The sequence below is a fragment of the Ammospiza caudacuta genome, chromosome 15, assembly GCF_027887145.1.
Source record: "Ammospiza caudacuta isolate bAmmCau1 chromosome 15, bAmmCau1.pri, whole genome shotgun sequence".
Taxonomy (NCBI): domain Eukaryota; kingdom Metazoa; phylum Chordata; class Aves; order Passeriformes; family Passerellidae; genus Ammospiza; species Ammospiza caudacuta.
The window spans coordinates 17,966,654-17,988,732 of NC_080607.1; the positions used below are offsets into that span (position 1 = coordinate 17,966,654).

The 22,079-nt window shown below is 43.8% G+C and overlaps 1 protein-coding gene across 1 annotated transcript in view; it reads right to left on the bottom strand.

Moving 5' to 3' along the window:
• Positions 1–9,844: 9,844 nt before the first annotated feature.
• Positions 9,845–22,079, bottom strand: part of TSHZ2 (teashirt zinc finger homeobox 2) — a 201,288-nt gene continuing 189,053 nt past the window's right edge. Inside the window, exon 3 of the mRNA XM_058814739.1 lies at positions 9,845–10,064. The gene's annotated coding sequence lies outside the window, so the exon portion shown is untranslated. The remainder of the gene's footprint in view (positions 10,065–22,079) is intronic.

The window sequence follows — 22,079 nt, forward strand, 5'->3', positions numbered from 1 at the left end:
ATTTCTGGGGATCTTTGGAGATCCTCGTGGATCTCAGTGGATCCCAGTGGATCTCTGAGGATTTCTGTGGATCCCGGTGGATCCCTGCAGATCTCTGAGGATCTCTGCAGATCCCTGTGGATATCTCTGGATCCCTGTGGATCCCAGTGGATTTCTGTGGGTCCCTGTGGGTCCCTGTGGATCCCAATCCCAGCCCCACAGCCCAGGGATGCCATAGCCAGGTGAAATCGCCTCCCAGCCCAGCAAATTCCAGTTTTATGGGGCTCTGAAACCTTTGGGGTCGGAGCTGCAGGTGAGGCTCCTGCAGGCAGGATTTGTCCCCATCCTATAAAACATTCCTGAGCCTTCAGGGCCCTGCAGGGAAGGGCAGAGGACCCAGGGCTGGAGTTGAGCCAGAGAGGCGAGACAAAGCCCAGGGGAAGGCAGCAAACCTGTATTGGCAGACAGCAAGATGAATTGGATGATCTAATAGTCCTTTTCCATCTCGAAGTTTTATGATTCATTTGTTATTTTAGCCATTTATTTTTTTTTTTTTATTTTACCCTAGAGGGGTTTCTTGAAATGTGTGCAATATATTCCTTTAAAAAAAAAAAAAAAGAAAAGAAAAAAGAAAAAAAAATCACTTTAAGAAGAAGGGAAGAGGTCAGTGTGGCAGGATCAGAGGCAGGGTGGGGTGGGGTGGGATGGGTGTGTCCCCCCACCCCATAAATAACCCCACAGCCAGAGGAGGGACGGGAAAACATTGGGAGAAACCAACACAGCATAGTGGTGGTGTTGCTTTCCCCCCCTCTTTTTCTTACTTTAAATTATTATTATTGAAGGGAAAAGAACTTGCAGAAATCCTGGGTGAGTTTTACTGAATCAGACACATTCCTGTGGTTTCTGCACTCCCACAGCCTCTCCAGGTCAGTCTTTTTCTTTCTCTGCAGAGAAAGAAAGGTAAAAAAAAAAAAAAAAAAGAGCAAAAGAAAAGAAAAACCCACACAAAAATCAATCCATCAAATGTCATTACAGATTTATTAAGCCTGATGTAGAAAGACTTTTAACAGTAACATCTTCAGAAAGCATAAAAAGAGCACTTCTGTTCAGTCTTGTGCTTTGAAAATCTAAATATATTTTTATCATATAAATAATTCTTTTCATGTTTTAAGTGCATCTGTTTTTTTTTTTTTTTCTTTTTTTTTTTTCTTTTTTTTTCCCCCCTTTTCAAATTTCCATTTTACAATTGGCCAAAAAAACTGAAGTCTGCATTGACTGAAATGAAGCCATTTGCAAAGCTAATGATGTTGTGAAGCATGTCTGTGGTGAGCCATATCAGCTAGATTTCAGAAAGGTAGTTCAATGAGTGCAGCATTAAAATGAGGGACAGCCTCCAGCAAAATCATAATTGAACACACCCAAGTCCTTAATGTCTGCAGTTGGGTTTCCTGATGCAAATTACGATAACATTTCAGATGTGAGCAGTCGCTTTCCAGTAGCTGCAGTGGAAAAGAGACATTTTATGCCACAAAGGGAAGAATTACCATGTTTAAAAATGTAAATAATATATGTATAGAAACCTTTTTTATGGAAATGAGGCATTCAGGATTATGTGAACAGTTTGGGCTATTTTTTTTTCCTTTTAAACACAACAGATAAAGATGTGTGATCTATTATTCAGGGCTTTAATTACAGTTCTAAAACTGCAGTGATTTTATTAAAAAAAACCAAATCTCTGGGCATAAAAAGTAATGTTTTCGGTGGGAAAGTTGAGGGATTTTTTTTAATACAATGTGTTTACCATGGTGAAAATACAGAACAAAAAAAATCACCATTAACAGATTTCAATGCTACAAAATCATACACAGAAACACATCTTAAATGTTCTGGAATGCAGTCATCTTCCTGTAAATCAGAAAAGGCCTTAGATAAATAGGTTTGACCTGATTTAAATTTAATGAGATACATAGTCCTGATTGTTAATAATTGGTTTGGGGGAACCCAAAACAATAAAAGCAATAATCTCCTCTAGTATAAATTATACGAATTTATTTAGCAATCAACCGAAGGGAGGGTGGGGGGAAGCCATTAACATTATCAATTTGTTTAGTTGAAGTTCGTTATAATAAGCAAATAATTGGAAGCCAAATTGCCAGGCAGGCTTGGAGAAGTGAACCTTGGGAAGATGCCTGTGTGTGATGAAGCTCTGGGGCCACTAGATGGTACGGTCCTCCCAGCAGAAAGGGCTTTTTCCATGCTAGGCCCATTCATAATCATCCAAACCAAGTGAAACATGGTTTTGATTAAAGCAGCCTGTTGGCTCAATAATCTCAGTAATTTTAAAAACATCCTTAATGTGGAAGAAGAACACTGCAATGTCAGAGATGGCCTTGGGGCCCATTATAAACAGCAACAAAATAAATAAGGAGAAGAAATGAGAGGTCATGAAAACAAAATTAAGCTAATGTTTCAAATTTTGACAATTATGAATTGTTCCTCCAAGAAGACATTAAAAAAAATAATTCAGGCACTATTAGATAAAATACAAAGAGAATAATTGTACATGTATGAGTTTCCCATGGGACTAAGCATGCTTTAAAAGCAAAACTTGACTTAGATTTCCCCTCTTCCCCCCACCCCCCTTTCTAGCCAGCAATTGGGCAGGTCTCATGCAAACACAGACTTGCTTCTCCGAGTTCCTCCAAAAACTCCTCTCTAATTCCTTTATGAGCCTTTAAAAGATGATGACCAAGAAAACAAACAAACAAAAATTACAAGCGTATTTTCTATGGAAAAAGAAAAATAATATCCCCCATTATGGACCTTTTTTTTTTTTTTTTGTAGGAAACCGAAACAAGCAAATATAACAAAATCTGTGTTCATAACATGGCAATATAGTTAATATATACAAATATGTACAGTATAAAAATGCATCAAAGGCGCAACTTTTCATCCAAACAAGCTGCAGTGCCCGAGGAGGAGCAGCTTGGCCCCCTCCCCTCTGAGTTACAGGCAATATGTTCTGTACAGCATGCACTGGGTACAAAATGAGTGCAGGAGCACCGAGACATTCGCCAGGGAGAGTCACCACCAGCCCTCGCGAGGAGTCCCGTCTGCCTTGTTCATATAAAAAATGGGTTTAATCTTGCCTTTTTTTGCCATTTGGAGTATATACATTTGTTTGTTTGTTTGTTTGTTTTTATTTAAAGAGAAATGAGCTTTTGATTCTTTATTTTCCTTATTGTTTTTGAAACAGGATCCTGACACCACGGTTCACAGATGGAACCTGAGGATGCTGCCAACAACAAACGAGTGACGAGCGCTGGGGCAGAGCAAACCCAAATCCAAATTCACCAGGGTGGCCAGCTGTGCTCCAGGACTGAAATGGGGCTGGGTCCCTCCTGACTCGTGCTGACACGTTCCAGGTAACAAAACCCAAAACAAACACACAGAGTAAAAGACCAACAAAGGATTAAGAAGAGGTGCCTGAGCACAAGACAAAAGGGCGCATTGTAGCAGAGACATAGGACAGAGAATACCCTGAGCCAAATGAGAACTGTTGAGCTTGTCAGCTTTTGCAACCTGTATTGCACATTCCAGCATCTGCTGCGGGGTAGAGCCAAGATCCTGCCCCGCACATCCTGCGGGTTCCTGCTGCCAGCAGTGCCCAGCTGCTGCCTCACTGCTCCTGCAGGGATGCACAAACACACCCACACCTCGTGCCCGTGTCTGATGCGTGCTGGGGAAATGTCCGTGTGCCCCTGAATATCCTCCTGGAGACACACAGATATGCCATTCTCAAATGTTACCTGGACCAGCTTCTAAGGGAAAATATTGCCCCCGAGATCTCCCACGTTTCAGGCATTTGGGAGGATGTGTGATGCCGTGTGGGGATGGGGAAAGCGTTCTCTGCCTTTAACGTGGCTGCATTTCTGCAAGATGTTATTTTTGTTTTCTTCATGAAATACTGATTGTTTTTCCCCCTGCTATCTCATCTAAGGAATCTAATGAAAGAATTTGTTGCCTTTACTTAGATCAAAAAAGGAAAGGAAAAAAAAAAGTTAGCTCAGCTCGATGGTGTGAACTGGAGCTGTGCGATCCGCCAGGATTAGTGTTTAATCTGTTGTCTCAAGCAGGGCTTTTACAAAGGCCTAAAGACATTTCATGAGCTGAGAGGGATGATGAACTGGAAGTTTATTACTCTGCAGTTGAGTCCAGTGGTACAGCGAGTTCACTTTTAAAAATACTCTCCAAGAAAATATTGTGCAAACATTTTGGTACAAGAAATAAGTGTTGTCTGAAACTTCATCTACTCTTCACATCTCTTCTGGCAGAATGAGGGCAAAAATCCACCACCAGACAGAAGGATATTGGGATGAAAGTGCTTGCACTGGTATAAAAGTGGTCCAGCAGAGCAAAAGGAGCTGTACCACTATAAAGTGCTTTATAGTGGTACAACTGGTGTTATTTTACAAGCATGGTCACATCAATATCAAAGTTTTGCAATCACCCACCTGACATAACTAAAAACCTTCTCAAGTGCATGAGATTTAATTTGCCTGGAGCTAGAGACTGAAGTTTACTGGACTTGTTTTCAAAAATGCCTAAATATGTTTGAAATCTGAGGTTGGGACCACAAGGATGGCGTTTGGAGCTGGGTAGACAGAGGGTAAATCTGCTGGATTTGAAAGGGTGGCACTGGATTTTACACAGGAATTAATGCATCCAGAATAAATGGCTCTGGATTGACACAGGAATAAATGCATCCAGAATCTGGCCTCTGTTTTTCAGACATTGGACTGAAATGGGAGGGAGGATCAGGGGGGATGTGGCACAGCACGTATGGGGTGCAAATGTGAGTCAGCTTCCAAACCCATTATTTTTATTATTTTATTCTTTCACTTTCCTTCAGAAGACAGCTGGAGGATAAGAATTCTTAATTCTACATGCTTTCCCTTCAAGAAATAATGAAGAAAAAAGAAAACCCAGGAAGCATTTCTGGAATAACAACCCAGTGGCTCACCCAGGGCCATCACCCAACAGGCTGGCCTTGAGTTCAGGTGCTGACAAATTAAGACCTCATTGATGAAATGTAATTGAAATCTGCCTTTAGATGCATGTCCTTTATTCTGTTGTTATGTTTAAAAATCTTGCACTTGCTGTGGTCTGAAGTGACACAAATGGTCAAAGGTTGATGATCTTGGAGATCTTTCCCAACATAAATGATTCTGTGACATAAAAAAGGCTCTGTTGGCACCCACAATGTCCAACTCAAACTCTTCAGCACCATTATGGAAATGTTCCTATTTCTAGTGAAATTCAGGAACTTCTTACTGACCATTTCCAGTTGAGAACAAGAAAAGTTGTGACCTGTGGGACAAATTGTGATGGGGAGCAGAAGACCCAGGTGAGGAAAATCCCAGTGTCACTGACCCTGCTGTGAAACCCAATGGAGAGCTGGTCTGGGGGCTCTGGGGTGGCCAATATCCAGGAATTACAGCTCCATAATTCCTAACCCAACTTCCTAGGAGCAGGGATGACATTTCTGTGCTGGGAGAAGGTGGGCACACACCAGCAGCACTTGCTGACAATCCATGGAAGTGGCTCTCTCGGTGCTCCTGCTTGGGGACAGATGGCCTTTAAAGCCTGCTGTAATTGCAACGTATTGATCTGGAATCTGTGATCAATACTGTCTTTATAGAGAGAATTTTAAATATAAATTGCATCGTATATCTGTTGGTGAGGACAAAAGCCCTGTGTGATGGAGATCTCCCTCCACCAGCCCCGGAGTGACGATGGAAAATGGACAGGGGACAGCCCAGCCAGAGCCACCTCTTCAATCTCTGCCAAAGATCAGGCACCCTTCCTCATTCCCTGGTGTTCTTAACAGCTTTGATCCCAAAATAACTCCCCCAGCGTGACCCTGAGTGTCTGGGATGAGGCTGGATCAGGCCAGGGGAACCAGCACAGAGCCAGTGTCTCCTCAGCAGCTCCCACAAAAACCCCAATATTCCTTTTTCCTTCTCACCTGGGGCAGCTCCTTTTCCATGCAAATCCTGCACAGGTGCTTCCCAGTGGGAATATCCCCTTCTGGTTTAGGGGCTGAACTGTGGGTATGAAGTAATCAATAAATATGGCACTTTATCAAAACATGATTAAGGAAAGAAAAAGAGGCCAAAAATTAGGGAAACAATCCTGCCATTTGAATGCATGAGAGTTGGCTCAATAGCCTGTAAAGCTGGCTTGGAAGGCTTCACCCCCTATCGTGCTAATATATAATTATTGATTTTTAAAATGACTTTTTATATCCTCCCTGATCTCTAAAAAAGCTAGGGAGGTCAGTCTTGTAAATACTTTTACAAGTAGGTAATAAAACCCATAATAACTTGCATTGACAAGTAATTACTGGGCAGGTTTGTTAGCAGATTCTCAAAGATATTCTTTTAACCCAACAATTACTATTGTACTAATGACAACCATTTTTAAAGTGAAGTGTCCTTCTCCCTCTCAGCTTAAGTGAAAAAAACCTGGAAAAAACACCTGAGACTGATCCACTGAAATTCTTATATATTAGGCCCCAAAGGGATGCTAATTACCTCTCCCTGTTTTAAAACAGAATTTTTTTTTTCAGGTGATATGGCTTATTTTGACATGGATGGTGGCGGAAAGGGAGCTCTGGTTTCTGAATAAATATTTCAAAGCAGTGTGTAAGGGTAACAATTCTTCCTGCTTTATTTCAGTGCAAGAGCATAAACAGCTTGGATATGTGGTGTATCAATATGCCACTTGTTAATAAGTAAGGGCGTGAATCATAAATATTCGGCTGTTTGATCACCAGGCTTTTAATTAATGTTTTGATGATCTCCAATAAGAATAAAAGTCAGAACGATAGATATTGAGTAGCGACGACAGAGAAAAGATGCAATGATTTTTTGTGCTACCTGATTTGTATGACAGAAAAACTATCAACTCATCCAGTTTCGTACAGAGAAAAGAGAGGAGAGACGTACATTTTCCCTTCTTTATATCGTATTGTAAAAAAAAAAATAAAAATCACTTAATTCAAATGTGTACCTAAAACGCTCCCCGAGGACAGCGATGCAGGCAAAATGATCAAGCTTTAGCACCGTGTGATACAGGTTTGTGGCCAGATTTTTTAAACAGAGTGGCTGCTCCCACACAGTGAAGACTCCTGAGCAAAACCTGACCTCCCTCAGGGGGTTTGGCCTTTCCAAAATCTCCCCAAACCTTTGCAGCTCCAGGGTACTGGGTGGGGCTGTGAACCCGATGGTCACCACGAGGGCACCATAAAGGCTCATTTCCTGCCAAAATTGAGCAGCTGGTGCCCCAAATAGCCCCAGCTCCAGGTGCTGTGGGCTGGCTGGGGACCCCAGTCCTCCTTTTTGTGGGAAGGGGCTCCCGAGAGCTCCCTGTGTGGGAATTCCTACAGGTGCAAACCCCTGCATAGAGAATCCAATTAAAACCCAGCCAAACTCCCGGCCATGACAACACCAGCGCTGGGAGCTTCACTGCCCCATGCTGCCAGCAGCCCGGTATTTTCTCCCTGCACCCAAAAGCTCAGGGAAAGGAGCCCCATGTGCAGTTTCTCCCCTGGGTTATTTTCTGCCGTGCTCGTGGCCTTTGGGTGGGCACCACAGGCCCCACCTTGTGCAACTTCACCTCATAACTCTGGCCTGGGCTGTGCAATTTAACAGCTTCTGAGGAGCTCGATGCTAATGCATTGATTTTGCTTTAATAGAATTTTGTTGTCGATGGCCGGTGCTCAGCACGGTGCAGGCTTCAATCTTAACCCATCTGAAGGCTCTGCTCGTTTCCAGTTGAGCTCCGTTCATTTCCAGTTGAATAGGTTAAGCAAAGACAGACCTCACTGTTCTCAATTCACTTTATGATCCTCCCATCATAAAAAATAATATCAGCACCTTGCTTTTCATGTCAGAACTACATTTGAGCTGCTATTCCCTATGCCCATGAGTAAATCCCATAAAAGCCGCCCCGTTGTACTGTCGCTATTTTTCCTTGTGGATGATTGATTGATGGATGAGTGCTGACACTTCAATGAAGCTATTTCGACTGCCATCTCAATCCGATGATGTGAGGGGTATATTTTCTGTCCATGCCTCATTACTTCAGAATGACATTCCTGGAACTTCATTTACTTTTTCCCTCCTTCCCTCAAGCGCCATATTTTTTCCCATCTAGGTTATGCATGCCATAAAAAAAGCAATTTGCTATTATATGTGGCATAAGGGCAACACTTTCCCTAGGAGGTAAATAAGAAGGGCCTTTTTTTCTCCTCCATGTTGAGTTTAGGGATCATGTCAAAATTTCCCAAGCAGTGCCCAAACAGGCCCTTCTGCACAGGCCGCAGGGAATGCAGGGAATGTATTTAGTCTGATTTTGTGACTGCTGCACTTCAATTATATCCTTGAACATCATGAACAAAACAACAGGAAAATACACTCCAAAGCCCTTTCTGATTTGAGAAAGAGCCTCTTCTCCACTTGTGCCTCGCATACTTTGAATATTTCATTTGCCACGGAATAGCGATTTACAACTTGATCCAGACTTATTTTTCCTTGGAGAATAGGGGAAGTTCATCGTTAAATGCAGAGATGGATTTGTCTACTGGAGGTTGTTGTCTCTGAGCGAGAGCAAGCAGGGCTGCGCCTGGATTTCCAAGCAGTGCACTAGGAACAGTGGGACTCGTGACATTGGCATATCCTGGAAGATTCTGGGAGTTGACTTGGGACCCGATTTTAATCTGTGTAATACAGTATTCCCGTTAATAATAATGTATAATTAAGACATCAGTTAAAAATCCATAACGTTAATTTAATGGAGAAAATCTAATACAGTTCTATTGGAATTTTTACGTTAAATTAACTTTAACGGGCTTTTAATGGATGTCTTAATTAGATCTCATTATTAACGTGAATATTCCACAAATTAAAATTGGGCCCTCGAAGTTTTAATGAAAAAAGTTACAAGCACAAATTTGAAATTGCCATTTTTGCAGCCCCCTTCTCCCAGGTCGGGGTGGGTTTGAAGGCACGGCCGGCTGTGCTGGCCAGGCCGGACAGAGCTCGGACACCAAATTCAGATCCCAGTGTTGGTGGCATAAATCCAAATTCACTCTGTTGACCACAACAGAGCTTCAGGTTTACACTCACCTAACTGAGAAAGGAACTCTACTTTTATTCTTTTATATCTATATATAGATATTTATATAGTGATATTTATATATAGATATATCTATATTTATATAATGTTCAATAATCTAACAATAGTACTTTTGTTTAAAAATCCCTCCATCCCATATGTCTCGTCATAAACCGTAATGGAGATTTAAATATATATATATATCTGAGGAATAAAACAAACTGAAAATAATCCGTTTCAAACAAATCTTTGGCAGCAACATGGTTAAGCATAACTATTTGAACAACTTGCACAGAAGATTAACATTGTTCAGAGGTTTTTTGGCTCAGAATCTGTTTTAACTTAATAATTCTTGTACTTACTGTGATGTATTGATCCCTAGTGCAATGACTGGATTGGGCAACCCAGGTGCAACAGTAATAGCTGCACAGAATAGAAACATTTCCTTTAGACAAACTATCCCAAAGGGGTTATAAATAGGAAATGGACATTACCATGAAAAGTAAAGCTTCCAATGTGACTGCATCTTGTGTAGCACGCTTGGACATTAAACTATGAAGAATTTTTTTTTTCCTGTCAAGTGTTACAAATTGACGAAATAAGTACATCAATGTTCTCAGTCATTATCTTACTTCAGTGGCACTTTGTTTTAGTGACAGCAAAAAGGGACAGTGGAGACCAGACAGCCCCAGTGCAGTTTATCAATGAAAATCTAATATCGTCCATAAGCAGGGGAGTGGAAATCAATACTTCATTACCAAATTGTTAGTGAGGATGAAGAAGAATAGCAGGAGTTTTTTGACAGCCTCCTCAGTCCGGGTTGCTGTGAGTTCAATGTCAGGGCCGCGGTGGCGCGCGGGGCCGGGCGCGGAGCTGGGCTGGAGAGCTGGGCTAAGGCAATCGTCCTGCAAGCACAACAACAACAACAACACAGCCAAAGTTACACGGTCTGCAGCGCACAGCCACACCTCTGAGCAGGCACTTCCACCATGGAAATGTCTGCAGATGAGCTCTGCTTCATTCTGTGCCCCCACAGGCTCACAACAAGTGAGGATGGAACCCTGGTTCCACAACCATGCAGGGAACCATGCAGCTGGTGCTGAGGCTCTGCCTGGTCACTGAGCTCCTTACTCTGCTTCTTAAACTTGCAGCCAGCCAAGAGCATGCTCTAAAATCCTCATGGAGAGCTGGACATCTCAGTACCCACACAGCGTCTATTACCCCTCTATTCCTGCGTTATTCCTACTTGTTGTGGCACCTCCCCAGCATTAAAAACCATCTTCCAATGCGCCTTTTCCATCTGCAGCTGCTAAAAGTGCTAAGTGACTCAAGTTGTGAAGCTACTGCTACACAGAGACAGAAGGGGCTTGTTTTATTTAATTTCAAGATGTGGGTTTAAAAGTTCAGCCCAAAGTTGGGTTCTGCTTTGCTTATAACCTGGGAGAAAGATACTGAGGAAAGCAGTAAAAAAAAAAAAACAACTGGAAAAACAGGGTGAGAAATGAGGCAGGCAATAAGTAGAGTGAAAGTCAATCTGGAGAGAGCACAGAGGAAAAAAAGAGCTGCAGTGGGCAAAGAAATATGTTTCTGAAAAATATATTATCTGTTCAAGGCCGTGGCTATTTCAGCAAACACAACTCAAATCCTGTAGTGTGTTCTCTGTGTTCTGGCTAAATCAACTGGAAATTCAGTAGCAGCTTTATTTAAAGTAAAATAAACTCAGCTTTTCAAAAAATTCCATATGAAAACAAAAAAGTCCATTGACTTCATGCTAGTTAGTTTATAATTTGGTTTGGTTTACAATATCTTCACCTTTTCAGTTTTCACAGTGACGCTGAGTTTTGCATTGGCAACCCAGACCTGCTGTAGAGAAACTGTTGGAAGGGAAGAGGAGGTTTTGGCAGCTGAACACTGAGACTTTTGGCAACTGAGGATGCATGGAAGCCAGTCTGAAATTGTGGTGAATACCTTGGATCATTATTCCCACTTAAAAGATATTAAAAGCAATCCATGTTGACACTTAAAGATGTTGCCTTTATGTTTCAGAGGTAACACTCCAGAGCAATTCTCACTTTGCAAAGCTATTATTTTTCACTGCAAAAGGGCAGAGCTGTGCCAGTTTACACCCTGCTCAAATCTCAAAGAAATCCAGAAGCATTGCTGTTGTAGGGCCTGGGGCTGACACACAGCAACACTGCAGCCAAATTGTCACTGTGGGATCACCTCTGCAGACGATCCAAGGGAGGATGGGGATGGAAGAGGCACTGGGCTTTACCCTTCCCAGGGGTCTCCAGGATGGAAAACTCCCTGTGACATCCCAGCTGAGTCCTGCCTTGGGTCACACCAGGCCCTGCAGCTTCTGCCTCCCTCACAGAGGTGGGACACAGCTGAGAGCAGGAGTGGTGACTCTTCACTAGGCCAACCCTGCCTCCAGAACATCATTAGGCTAATTAAGCCAAATTAGTGTCACTGAAAGTGCTAAATCTGGGAAGGAGTCTTGAAGGGACTTCAGAGCACTGGTTGCCTGCCAGTGGGAAATATTTATAAAAGCTTGGATTGGAAAAATGAAAAGCCAAACTCCTGCCTCCTTTTCTCTTTGTGCCATTGTGAGGAAGGCCCTGGGACTTTTGAATCAGCATAGCCCTGGTCACTTGCCTGTCACAGAACAACACTGGGGACACTGTTAACCCTGGACAGACACGTCAGAGGCACACTGGTCAGAGGGAAGGTCCATGAGAAACTCCTCTGGCAACAAATAAACTTTTGAGGCTCAGTGTCCACCTACCTGACTAATGGTAACATCTGTGCACAAGTGAAATCAATTGGGACTTGGCATTGATTTCCACTGCATAAGTACTTCACCCCTAAGGTCCTTTGGCCAACTGAAGTCTCCATCCTTGTGGGTTTTGTTGTTTTTTTTTTATTTAATTGATACCACTGCAGGCTGGGACAGGACTTTGGGAAATTAATTAGTGTGAGCCCTGATCAATAAGGGTCATAGTTTATGTATTTCATTATCAAGTCTGTAAGAGATTCAGGGAGTTTGTGGAGAGCTTGTCACCTGCAGTCAGGGCAGAGCAGCCTGCACATTCCAACAGCTCGTGATGGGCAGAGTCTGGTGCTTCCTGGGCATTTGCTGAAATGCAGCTCCCCCTGTGCCATAAAGAAAACTCCACCATTTAAAATAAATCATGTTCTGAAAACGTGGCTGAGGGTGTTCATTATACTGGTGTCTTGTACAGCATATGCGAAATATCAGTTGCAGATACTCAAGCTTTGCTTTTATTTAACACTAATTATCGAGCCATCAACAGATGTAAAAAGCCGTATCTACTTTAACGCGGATGTGTCAGGACTCAGCATTCCTCCTCACAGCCTCCTTCCCTCTCCTTGTCCATGGCACAGCTTCCCTCTGCTCATCCCAGCAGTGCCAGAAAAACACAGCTGTGAAACCTCTGAGCTGGGAGCTCTCAAACACGTCTGCAGCCCCAGACAAGCGTCAAGTGTGTGTCAGCAGCTCGTGGCACGCCAGGCCCGGCGCTGGCAGCGGCTCTGACGGCCTGGGCTGGGCTCAGCTGGGCTGGGCTCCTGGGGCTGAGCTGGGCTCCTGGAGATCCCAGAGCTGGGCTGGGCTCAGCTGGGCTGGGCTCCTGGGGCTGGGCTGGGCTCCCGGGGCTCCCAGAGCTGGGCTGGGCTCCTGGGCCTGAGCTGGGCTCCTGGAGATCCCAGAGCTGGGCTGGGCTCAGCTGGGCTGGGCTCCTGGGGCTGGGCTGGGCTCCCGGGGCTCCCAGAGCTGGGCTGGGCTCCTGGGGCTGGGCTGGGCTCCTGGAGCTCCCAGAGCTGGGCTGGGCTCAGCTGGGCTGGGCTCCTGGGGCTCAGCTGGTCTCCCGGGGCTCCCAGAGCTGGGCTGGGCTCCCAGCTCTCACAGCAGTGCCCAGCTTGTCTCCCACCCCCCAGTGCTTCCCTGCTCCTCCAGTGTCCCCTTATCCCCATGGCCAAAGGCCACACCAATGGAGCCATGCGGCCTCCTGGGGGTTGCCCATCATGGGGTGGCTCTCAAGTCATGGAATCCCAGAAAGGTTTGGCTTGGAGGGACCTTAAAGCTCATCTTGCTCCATGCTTTTATACCTTCCACTGTCCCAGGCTGCTCCAAGCCCCATCCAACCTGGCCTTGGGCACTGCCAGGGATCCACAGCTGCTCTGGGCACCTGTGTCATTGCTGCCCACCCTCACAGGGAGGGATTTCTTCCTGACACCTCACCTAAATGTCCCCCTTTCAGTCTGAAGCCCTTCTCCCATGTCCTGTCTCTCCAGTTCTGCTGAAGAGCCCTTCCAGCCTCCCTGTGGCCCCCTCAGATCCTGGCAGGTGCTGTGAGGTCCTTCCAGAATCTGACGTCCCTTTCTTGGGGATTGCTGTCACCATTTGACTTTTGGGTTCTGCCACCTCCTCAGTGGCCCAGGCTGAGGTGGGATGGAACTCCAGAGCCAGGCAAGTGACAGCAGCTTCATGTATTTATAATGTCTTCTCTGTATTTCCATATCTTTGCTAATATCATTTTACCAGCTCCTATTTATGCATTGGGACAACAAAAATGACAATATTCCTCTGTGATCCACCCACCACAGTCCATGGGAGCCTATGGATCAAAACTTTTCCAGGCTGCAGCTGTACCCATCACAATAAATTGCAGGACTCTTTAAAGGCCACATAGAAAGACACAGACAGGCCCTTTGTGGTTCCCAAACATGTTATCTCTAGATGTCATTTCTGACCTACTTTTGCTAGATTTTTGCAGCAGCACAAAATCTGTTCCTTAAAGAACCATGCCACGTGCACAGTACCTAGAAAGGGGGAAACAGCAAATCTGGATATATTTTATTTCATTTAGGACTCCTCTTACCATGAATTACAATGTTACAGGCTCTAAACGCCTTCTCGTTACCCATAATTATAACTAAAATTATATCAATCTAAACAGTAACTACTGGAATGATTCATCCTGATTGGGAGGAGCATGCTCCCTGGAGTTCTGCCTGCCCATCCATTTTAAAGCCTCGTGGCAGGAATAGCTTTCCAGAAGGTCATTTAACAGCACATTAAATAAATAAACAGAACATATTTGCTTCAGCAAACACTCTCTAATAGGATGGGAAAACATTTTGGGAGAGGTAGGAATAACCCTCACGAAAACCAAATCTTTCAGTTCCCACCTTGCTGGGGTGCAGCACCCACCCAAAGGCAGGCAGAGGCTCCATGTGGTGCCAGCAGGGACAACCCCTCATGTCCTGCACACTGAAGGGTCCCACCAGTGTCACCAGCAGGTCCCTGAGCCACTCGTGTCCCTGCAGCAGCCACCAGTGTTTGTACACTCACCCTCAGCCACACGGAGGGGGAAGTGTGGAAAACATTTCAGATCTGAGCTTGTGGGAGTGTGGGGCAACAGGAAGGAAATGTGGGCTCTAACTGAGCTCTTTCTGGGGTGTGACTGCCTGAACACAGCATTAATTGCTACAAAACCCAGGTGGAAGAGTTTAGACCTTGCCTGGGATGATGCTTTTTCCTGCCATTGTTTGGAGCAATGGTGCAGGAGGGACAAGGAGCTCAGTCCTGAAGGGAGCCAAACAGAAAGATGGGAAGAGACAATTTCCAAAGGCCTGGAGTGACAGGACAAGGGGGAATGGCTTCCCACTACCAGACAGGAGGTTTAGATTGGATATTGGGAAAATATTCTTCCCTGTGAGGGTGGGGAGGCGCTGCCACAGGTGGCCCAGAGAAGCTGTGGATGAATCAGACACAAAACTGGGGCTGCAGCTCCCCGTGGTTCCAGAGACCCAATGGAATCCTGGGCTGCTGGAAAGAGAGGGATTTGTGCCACTTGTGTAGAGAGAGGCAGGATTTCACCCCTGAGCCCAGTATGAGGTGACACAGTGACACAGAGCACAAAGGGGTGACACTCACCTGGTCCCCCAGGTGTGTCTGGAAAAATCACAGACTTGGAAAGAGGAAAAAAAAATACAGGGAACATTTAACTTCTATTTCTCCCTATAAATAAAGTATAGCCATCAAATCACAATGTATTTAGGAGCACATGTTATTGACAGCCTATTCTTGGAGGGGGGAAAAAAAGTGGATTTTTGGCAAAGTTTCCTAAAGATTAAATTGTTCATTGTACGGGGCACCATCTGCCCTTGGAGAGAGATTTAGTTGATGGCAGCTGCAACCAAAGTGTGGAAGATAAAGCTGAATTTCTGGTTTCTTTTCAACTAGCAACTGTCATTACAGGTCACATGCAAACTGTGCCATTTTCTGTGACAAGCAGGTTCTGTAGGATTGGGTGCTCGCTACATTTTAAAGTGCCACCTGTAAGGATCCCAGCCGAGAAACAGCTTTTGGAACACACCTTGCAAAACGTGAATTTACAGCACATGAGACAAAGCAATTATGGACCAACCATCTGGCCAAGGGCTGTGTGTTGCAGACCCAGGTGCACGGGGATGGAGGTCAGGAGGAACACGTGGGTCACCCAAAGGTGCATCCCTCAGTTCATCTGAGTGCTTAAAAAGGCTGGATTACCTGCAAGAGTTCACTCAACTGTTGCATAATCCACAATTGCCTCCCTGTGCTCATTGGAGTGTAATTCCCCCTGAGATCAAGCCCCACATTTTTTAAACCCTGAAGAGAATTTCTAAATCACCAAACCAGAGGCTGCTGTGGGTGGGTTTTTCCTCAGCCCCACCTCTGAGCTGTGACACTGAAATATCTCAACTCACTGTGAGGCAGCAAAGGCCACTTGACAGTGGGGAGATGCTGATTTGTCTCTGCACTCTGAGTTACTTAAATATCACACAAACCTCGTCCTGGCTACAGCAAACCCCTCCAGCAGGGAATCTGTACCTCCTCCCTCTCTCCAGAACACTTTCACAGGAGAATGATGTTCCCTTTCTCTTCAGAACAAAACGGGAGGGGAGAAGTTAAGAGCACACTGGTAGATTTTATTAGGACTAAGAAACAAAGCAAAACAAAAAAGCAAACCCAAAGCTCTTCCCTTTCATCCCTGCCTTGCTATGAAAATGCCTTCATATTTGCAGGCTTGCTGACAATATTTCAGGATGGTACATCACACACCGTCTCGTCTGGAACAGCAGACATTGTCAGTGCTGGGAGACAACCACTCTCTGGTTTGTACTTCACTAAGATTCTCTATAAAGCATTTCTATAGAGGAAAAAAAAAAAGATTTTTGAAATTCGTGAGTCTCTCAGCCTTTCAGACAAGGATGAGTTCTGGTTAATTTTTTCTGATGATTTCTACATTTTCTGCAAGGAAAAACAACAGCTACCATTGCCTTAAGACAGACTGAACTAGTTGTTCAGTCATGCCTAGATATGAGATTCTTTTTTTTATGTGAAAGAATTTGCAGGACATAAATTCCTTGTTCTTAAGTTTATCCTGTTCAGTTTAACTTGTTGGCCTTCTCTCCCATTTTATCACAGTAGAAGGGGATCATGTTTTGAAATAGAAAATGCTACCATTGGTGGCTTTTTGACCATCTGCTGTGATTAAATCCATGCTTTTGGATAGTAAGATTGTATTAAAAAATATTCTAAATATTAAAAAAAGTTAAATATTATTTTAAAATATTGTTTAAATAAAAGGTTTGTCTTTCCAACAATATTTTTATTGCTCATGATTATTTTTGCTCATTGATTATTTTTAATGCTCATGATGATATTGCTCATCATTGCAGGTGTCAGTGCCCCTGACAGCTCCATGGTGTGCCCAGACCATCCAAGCCAAACCTCCCTGGGAAGGCTCCACTTCCATGTCTGCTGTAGCAGAACAGAACCACACTCAGGCCCTGCTTTTCCCTTCCTCCATCCACATCTGACCGAGCCCAAATGCTTCTGGGATTGGGGCCTTTAAAGAGACATCCAGAAAAATGTCACATTTTTGAGACTCTGCCTGTTTGGGTTCCTTTTTGCAGAGAGCATTAGTGGGTAGGAGTGGAGGCTGCTCCTGTGAATTAGTGTGGGATCTGCTGCTTTCTCCTTTCTTTGTGAGGGAGCTCTTAAAACACAAATTCCCACCTTAAAGCGCGAACGGGCGCGAGCTGTGCGTAAATCACGGGCTCCGCGGTGCCAGAGCCGCACACGCTCTTCTGCTGCTGATTTGTCTACAAAATATATCACATGCCAGTTACTTGAATTAGGATCATGGGGAGAAGGGAATCATTAGAGAGTAGAAGAAACTCTAACACATAAAGAAAACTTATCCGTTTGTCTCCTCAGCGCCGCCTGTTTTATTTCCTCTTCAGGCGCTGACAGCCCTGATGAGGCAAAGGATGCTGTAATCCTGAGCGATTGCTTGGGGGGAGCATCATTAGGGCTGGAAGGGTTTGATACAGCCAGAGCTCTGCGTTTCCAGCCCCTTTTCCCTGGTCACTTGGCGGTGTTGGGCGGTGCTGGAAGGTGGAGGCGCAGCCTGGATCGGGTATTTCCCTCCTGGAGCCCTTCCCTCTGCTCTCAGAGAGCCTTGGAAAGCCAGGTAAATTAGACTTGGAGAAAGGGACACTGCATCTTTGAGTAATGAGGCTGGGAAACAGGGAACACATTTTCCACTAGCTCATGTCTCACTGTATGGCATTCTGATTTCCTGACACTTCATAATAAATCATTGCTTATCACTCACTTGGGAACATAACATGGTTCAAGTTAAGATTCGTTAGTGATTGTAAAGAAGAAACATGAATTGCTCTCTATCAGGGCTTTTTGATCATCTTTCTGTCCACTGTTTTTTTTTTTAATCAGAATATTTACAGGAGCCATTGTCTAAGGCATAAATAAAAAGGAGAAGAAAGAACAGAAAATATGAATAATGAAAATGAATTTATTTGTCTTATTTATGTGTTTATGTAAACATTTGGCAATTGCTTTGCACAGCAGCTTGTATTCAGTGTCATGGACTGCTGCACCAACATAAGTTTGTAAAGCTGGGGTTTTAAATATATATACCTGAGTGTGTGTCTATAAAAATACCCTAAATGCCAATACATTGATTTTCTGGAGAAGAAGGTTCTAGCAAGCACATCCAGAGCCTGTTTACCCTTAGGATGGCTTCCACAGGGAAAAGAGAGGCTGATCCTGGTCCTGCTGGCCCACCTTGGAGCAGTGGCAGAGGCTGAGTGGCTCTAATGGGATGAGACTGGGATGTTCCCTGCAGCCAGGGGTCCATTAAATCTGGGAAAACAGGGGTTCACTTCAAAAAAAGGGATATCTGAGAGCTGGGACAACCTTGCTACAGCCCCTGTCCCTCCAGTGAGCTCAGGATGGCAAACACTGAGCTTGGATGGGTCAGGAACTGGGGAAGGAGCAAATGAAAGGATGAGGGGAAGGGCCTCAGGCTGTGCCAGGCGAGGTTTAGGTTGGATATTGGGAAAGATTTCCTCCCCAAAGGGCAGCTCAGCTCTGGCAGGGTGCAATCCCCATCCCTGCAGGATTTAACAGCACCTGGGGACGTGGTGGCCCTGGCAGTGACAGGGAGTGGTTGGACTCTAAGCTCCAAGCTCATTTCTTTTCCAACCAAAATGATTCCAGGATTCCATGAATTCAGCTCTGTATGCAGGCACTTCTCTGCCTTCTCTGACCTTCACTGGATGGAATTTTTTCTGCAGTCACAACATTTTCCTCAGCAGTTTAGGGAGAGGGCTGAAAAGCTGATGGGTTTACAGATGGTGTCAGTAGTGCTTTAGGGGAACAGGGAGTTTTGTATAAAAAGACCTAAAAATGAAAAAATGAGAGCTTACTTAAAGAACTATAACAAATATGCAGAAATATTTCACAAAAAAAAATCTATTCCTTCCCTTGTTTTACAAATAGCTCTCCTTTAATTTCTTTCTTTATCTTTTGGGTCTGATTGTGGGAAGTACCTAAAACTTTGGGCTAACCCGAGAGAAATCAGATAAGGGAACTATTTGCTGCAACTATGGCTTTGATTATTCCCCCTTCAGTAATTTGCTTTTTACTACATTAATCAACGATATAATGTGTCATTTCTACTGCTCCCTGGCTGAATAATTTCCAAAACTACAAACAGCTTTCAAGATAGTTGCCAGACAGGCGCAAATTAATACTTTCAGAAATTGTTCCTAGAAATATTCCCATGAACAGAAGCTTTCACACCCTCTATTTGTGTAAAGACTTGGCTCAAAAAAAAAAAAAAAAAAAAAAAAAAAAAGCCAAATGATTATTTTAGGCAAATTCTTGCATATATTTTTTCTGGTTTTATATATATTTCTATCTAATATTTATAAAATATCTGCAGTGTAGAATAAGCAGCCTTGGGAGACAAGATGGCAGTGGAGGTCCATATGGAGTTAACTCTTTGTAGCTTTAATTTAGTAGTTACAAAAAGGAGGGATCTCATTGCTTTCATTGAGGCAAATAATCCCCTTGATTTGTGGGACAACTTGAGGAAATTGGCACACAACCCAGGGATTGTAAATTCAGCTGCCTGATCCACCTGATCTTCCTCACAAATTCCAATATTTGTGGCTACTCCAGCCTCTCTCCTGAACTCAGATTTCCTCCTGGTGTTTGTGGCCCCAGGAAGTGCCTGTAAGACTTTGCCTTGTGCTCAGAAAACCCCAAACGCTCCACCAGAATTGTGTTACACACAAAAATGTGAAATCCCCCCAGTATGAAATTTTTAGGAGAAAAAACAATTCCTTTTGGTAAAGCACAGCATTGGATGTATTTATTATATCTTACTTTTCACCCACTACCAAGAGATGATTAGAGACAAGAATTAAACCCCTCAACTCTTGACCAAGGAAAAAACCATGGTTTTTCTAATATATCCGAGCCAGGCCCTGAATCTGCACTCACTTGAAGTGGTGTAGTGAATGGGAATATTCTCCATTTATTTTGGCTTACATTAAACTGGAATTTTTGCCCCATAAGCTTCCTGTAATTTTTACAAGTGGAACTGCCTTTGTCAGCATTCCTAATATTTCCCCATGGAAATGGTATTAAAAATCAGCACATTTGCCCTACAATCTCACGTTTTATCCTTAAGAAATGAGGACTTCTGGTAGATTTGTTGTTGTTGTTGTTGTTGTTCTCTCTTTCTGCAAGAAAATGGCTTAATAAAAATCTCAACCAGAGGCTGGAAGGAGACGCTCCATCTTCGAAATGTTAATTCTCTCTCCAACCATGCCTGGGTTAAAAACAGATATTGAAACAGGGGAATAAATATTTGACAATGCTGTTAAGGCAACTTTGCTAACGATTTTTGAACAACCTCCAACTGGGGTCTAAATGTCTGCAATATCCATAAACAACTCTATACTGTCCAATTAGGGAGACAAAGACATAGAGTCCTGTCAGGAAGATTTGCATGGCTAAGTGTCTGAGATCACGGAGCCGATGAGGGATCGCTGCCGCTGCCGGGGGATGCACACAACGGATGACTATCATTAGGATATTACAGAGGCTTACACCTTCCCAATTACTGGCAGGATTCATTAGTTACTGCTGCATTTCCCTAATAGAATCCTCTCTCTTGGCTTATCGCTACCTTCCCTCTGTCTACATAAACCCACAACTCAGCAGTCGATCACCTATGAAAAATTAGACGCCAGAGCTTCCAGTGGCCTATTTAAAATGAAAAGGCAGCTGAAGAAGAAATAAAGAACAAAAAAAAAAAGGCAAAAAAGAAGAAGGGCTGGAATGCAGATGTGTGGCATCAGATGGGTTTGGAATTCTCTTGCTTTTGAACTGTTTGAGGGAAAAAATAATCAGTGGCAGCTGCAGAGAGCAGCGTCGTGGTGGGTTTAAAAGCACAATGAAAGTGTTTTACACAGCCCTACATACACACACGAACTGGAGGCAGATTGCAAAGTGACAATTACTTAAGGCCTGCTAGGCTGAAGTTTCCCAAGTAAGATTGGTGAGGATTGCAGGGGCTCGGTGCTGCTGCAGTCGGCTCAGCCCCATTAAAGATAATGGTGTGAGCATTTCCATGCTGTCATCGTGTTGCTATCAACAGCATTATCAGTATCAACTGCTTCTACAATTATGCACAATGCACAATTATGCTCTTCCTGCACAAAGACTTAGCAACCACCAAACTCGTTTTCCTTTTAAATACACTGAAAAGAGTGTAGATTTCAATCCTTCATCTGCTCACAGACGAAATAACATTTCCAAATCATCACTGATAGCATTTTTTTTCCTCCCATTCTAAGGATGGCCAACTGTTCTCAGCGATTTCTATTACATTTCCTACCTATTATTTCATGTAATGGCATTCCTTAAATTTTAAATTAGCTTTGAAGAATAAAAATAATTGAATTCCTGCTGTTTTGTGTACATAGAGGGTGACAGGAGCTAATGTGATAATTTAAACTGTAAATGAGTCTTCACTTTGTGTTCATTAATTACAGCTAATTACTGAATTACAAACCTTCTTGGTTAGGCACTGTTATGTATTCATGTAGCATGTTGGATTTCCAGCTGGTAGAAAACTGTTTTATAGACTTACAAGCTGACACACCAAGCTAGTGCCGGAACAATTCCATGGGAGAAATAAAGGGAGGGTGGGGGGCACCACTGCTCCTGCTCTTGGAATCCAGGCAGGGAGGAGAACCAGGGCTGCAAACCTGAGCCCCAGGTGAGCCAGGATCCCGTGTGGATAATTGGGAAATATTTGCTGTGTTTGGGAGGCAGGAATGTGAGTTTGAGCTCACATTTGGGGGAAGAACCTGCTGCGTTCACTGCTGTTTTACAGCAGAGTTAACTCCCAGGTTTAAGCAGAGTTCCTCCTGCTCAGGGCACAGCAGTGAGGCAGAAATGCCCCTGGAAATGGTGCCAGTGCTCCCAGCACTGCTCCTTCAGCTCTGCTCAGGAGCAGCAGGATGGGGAT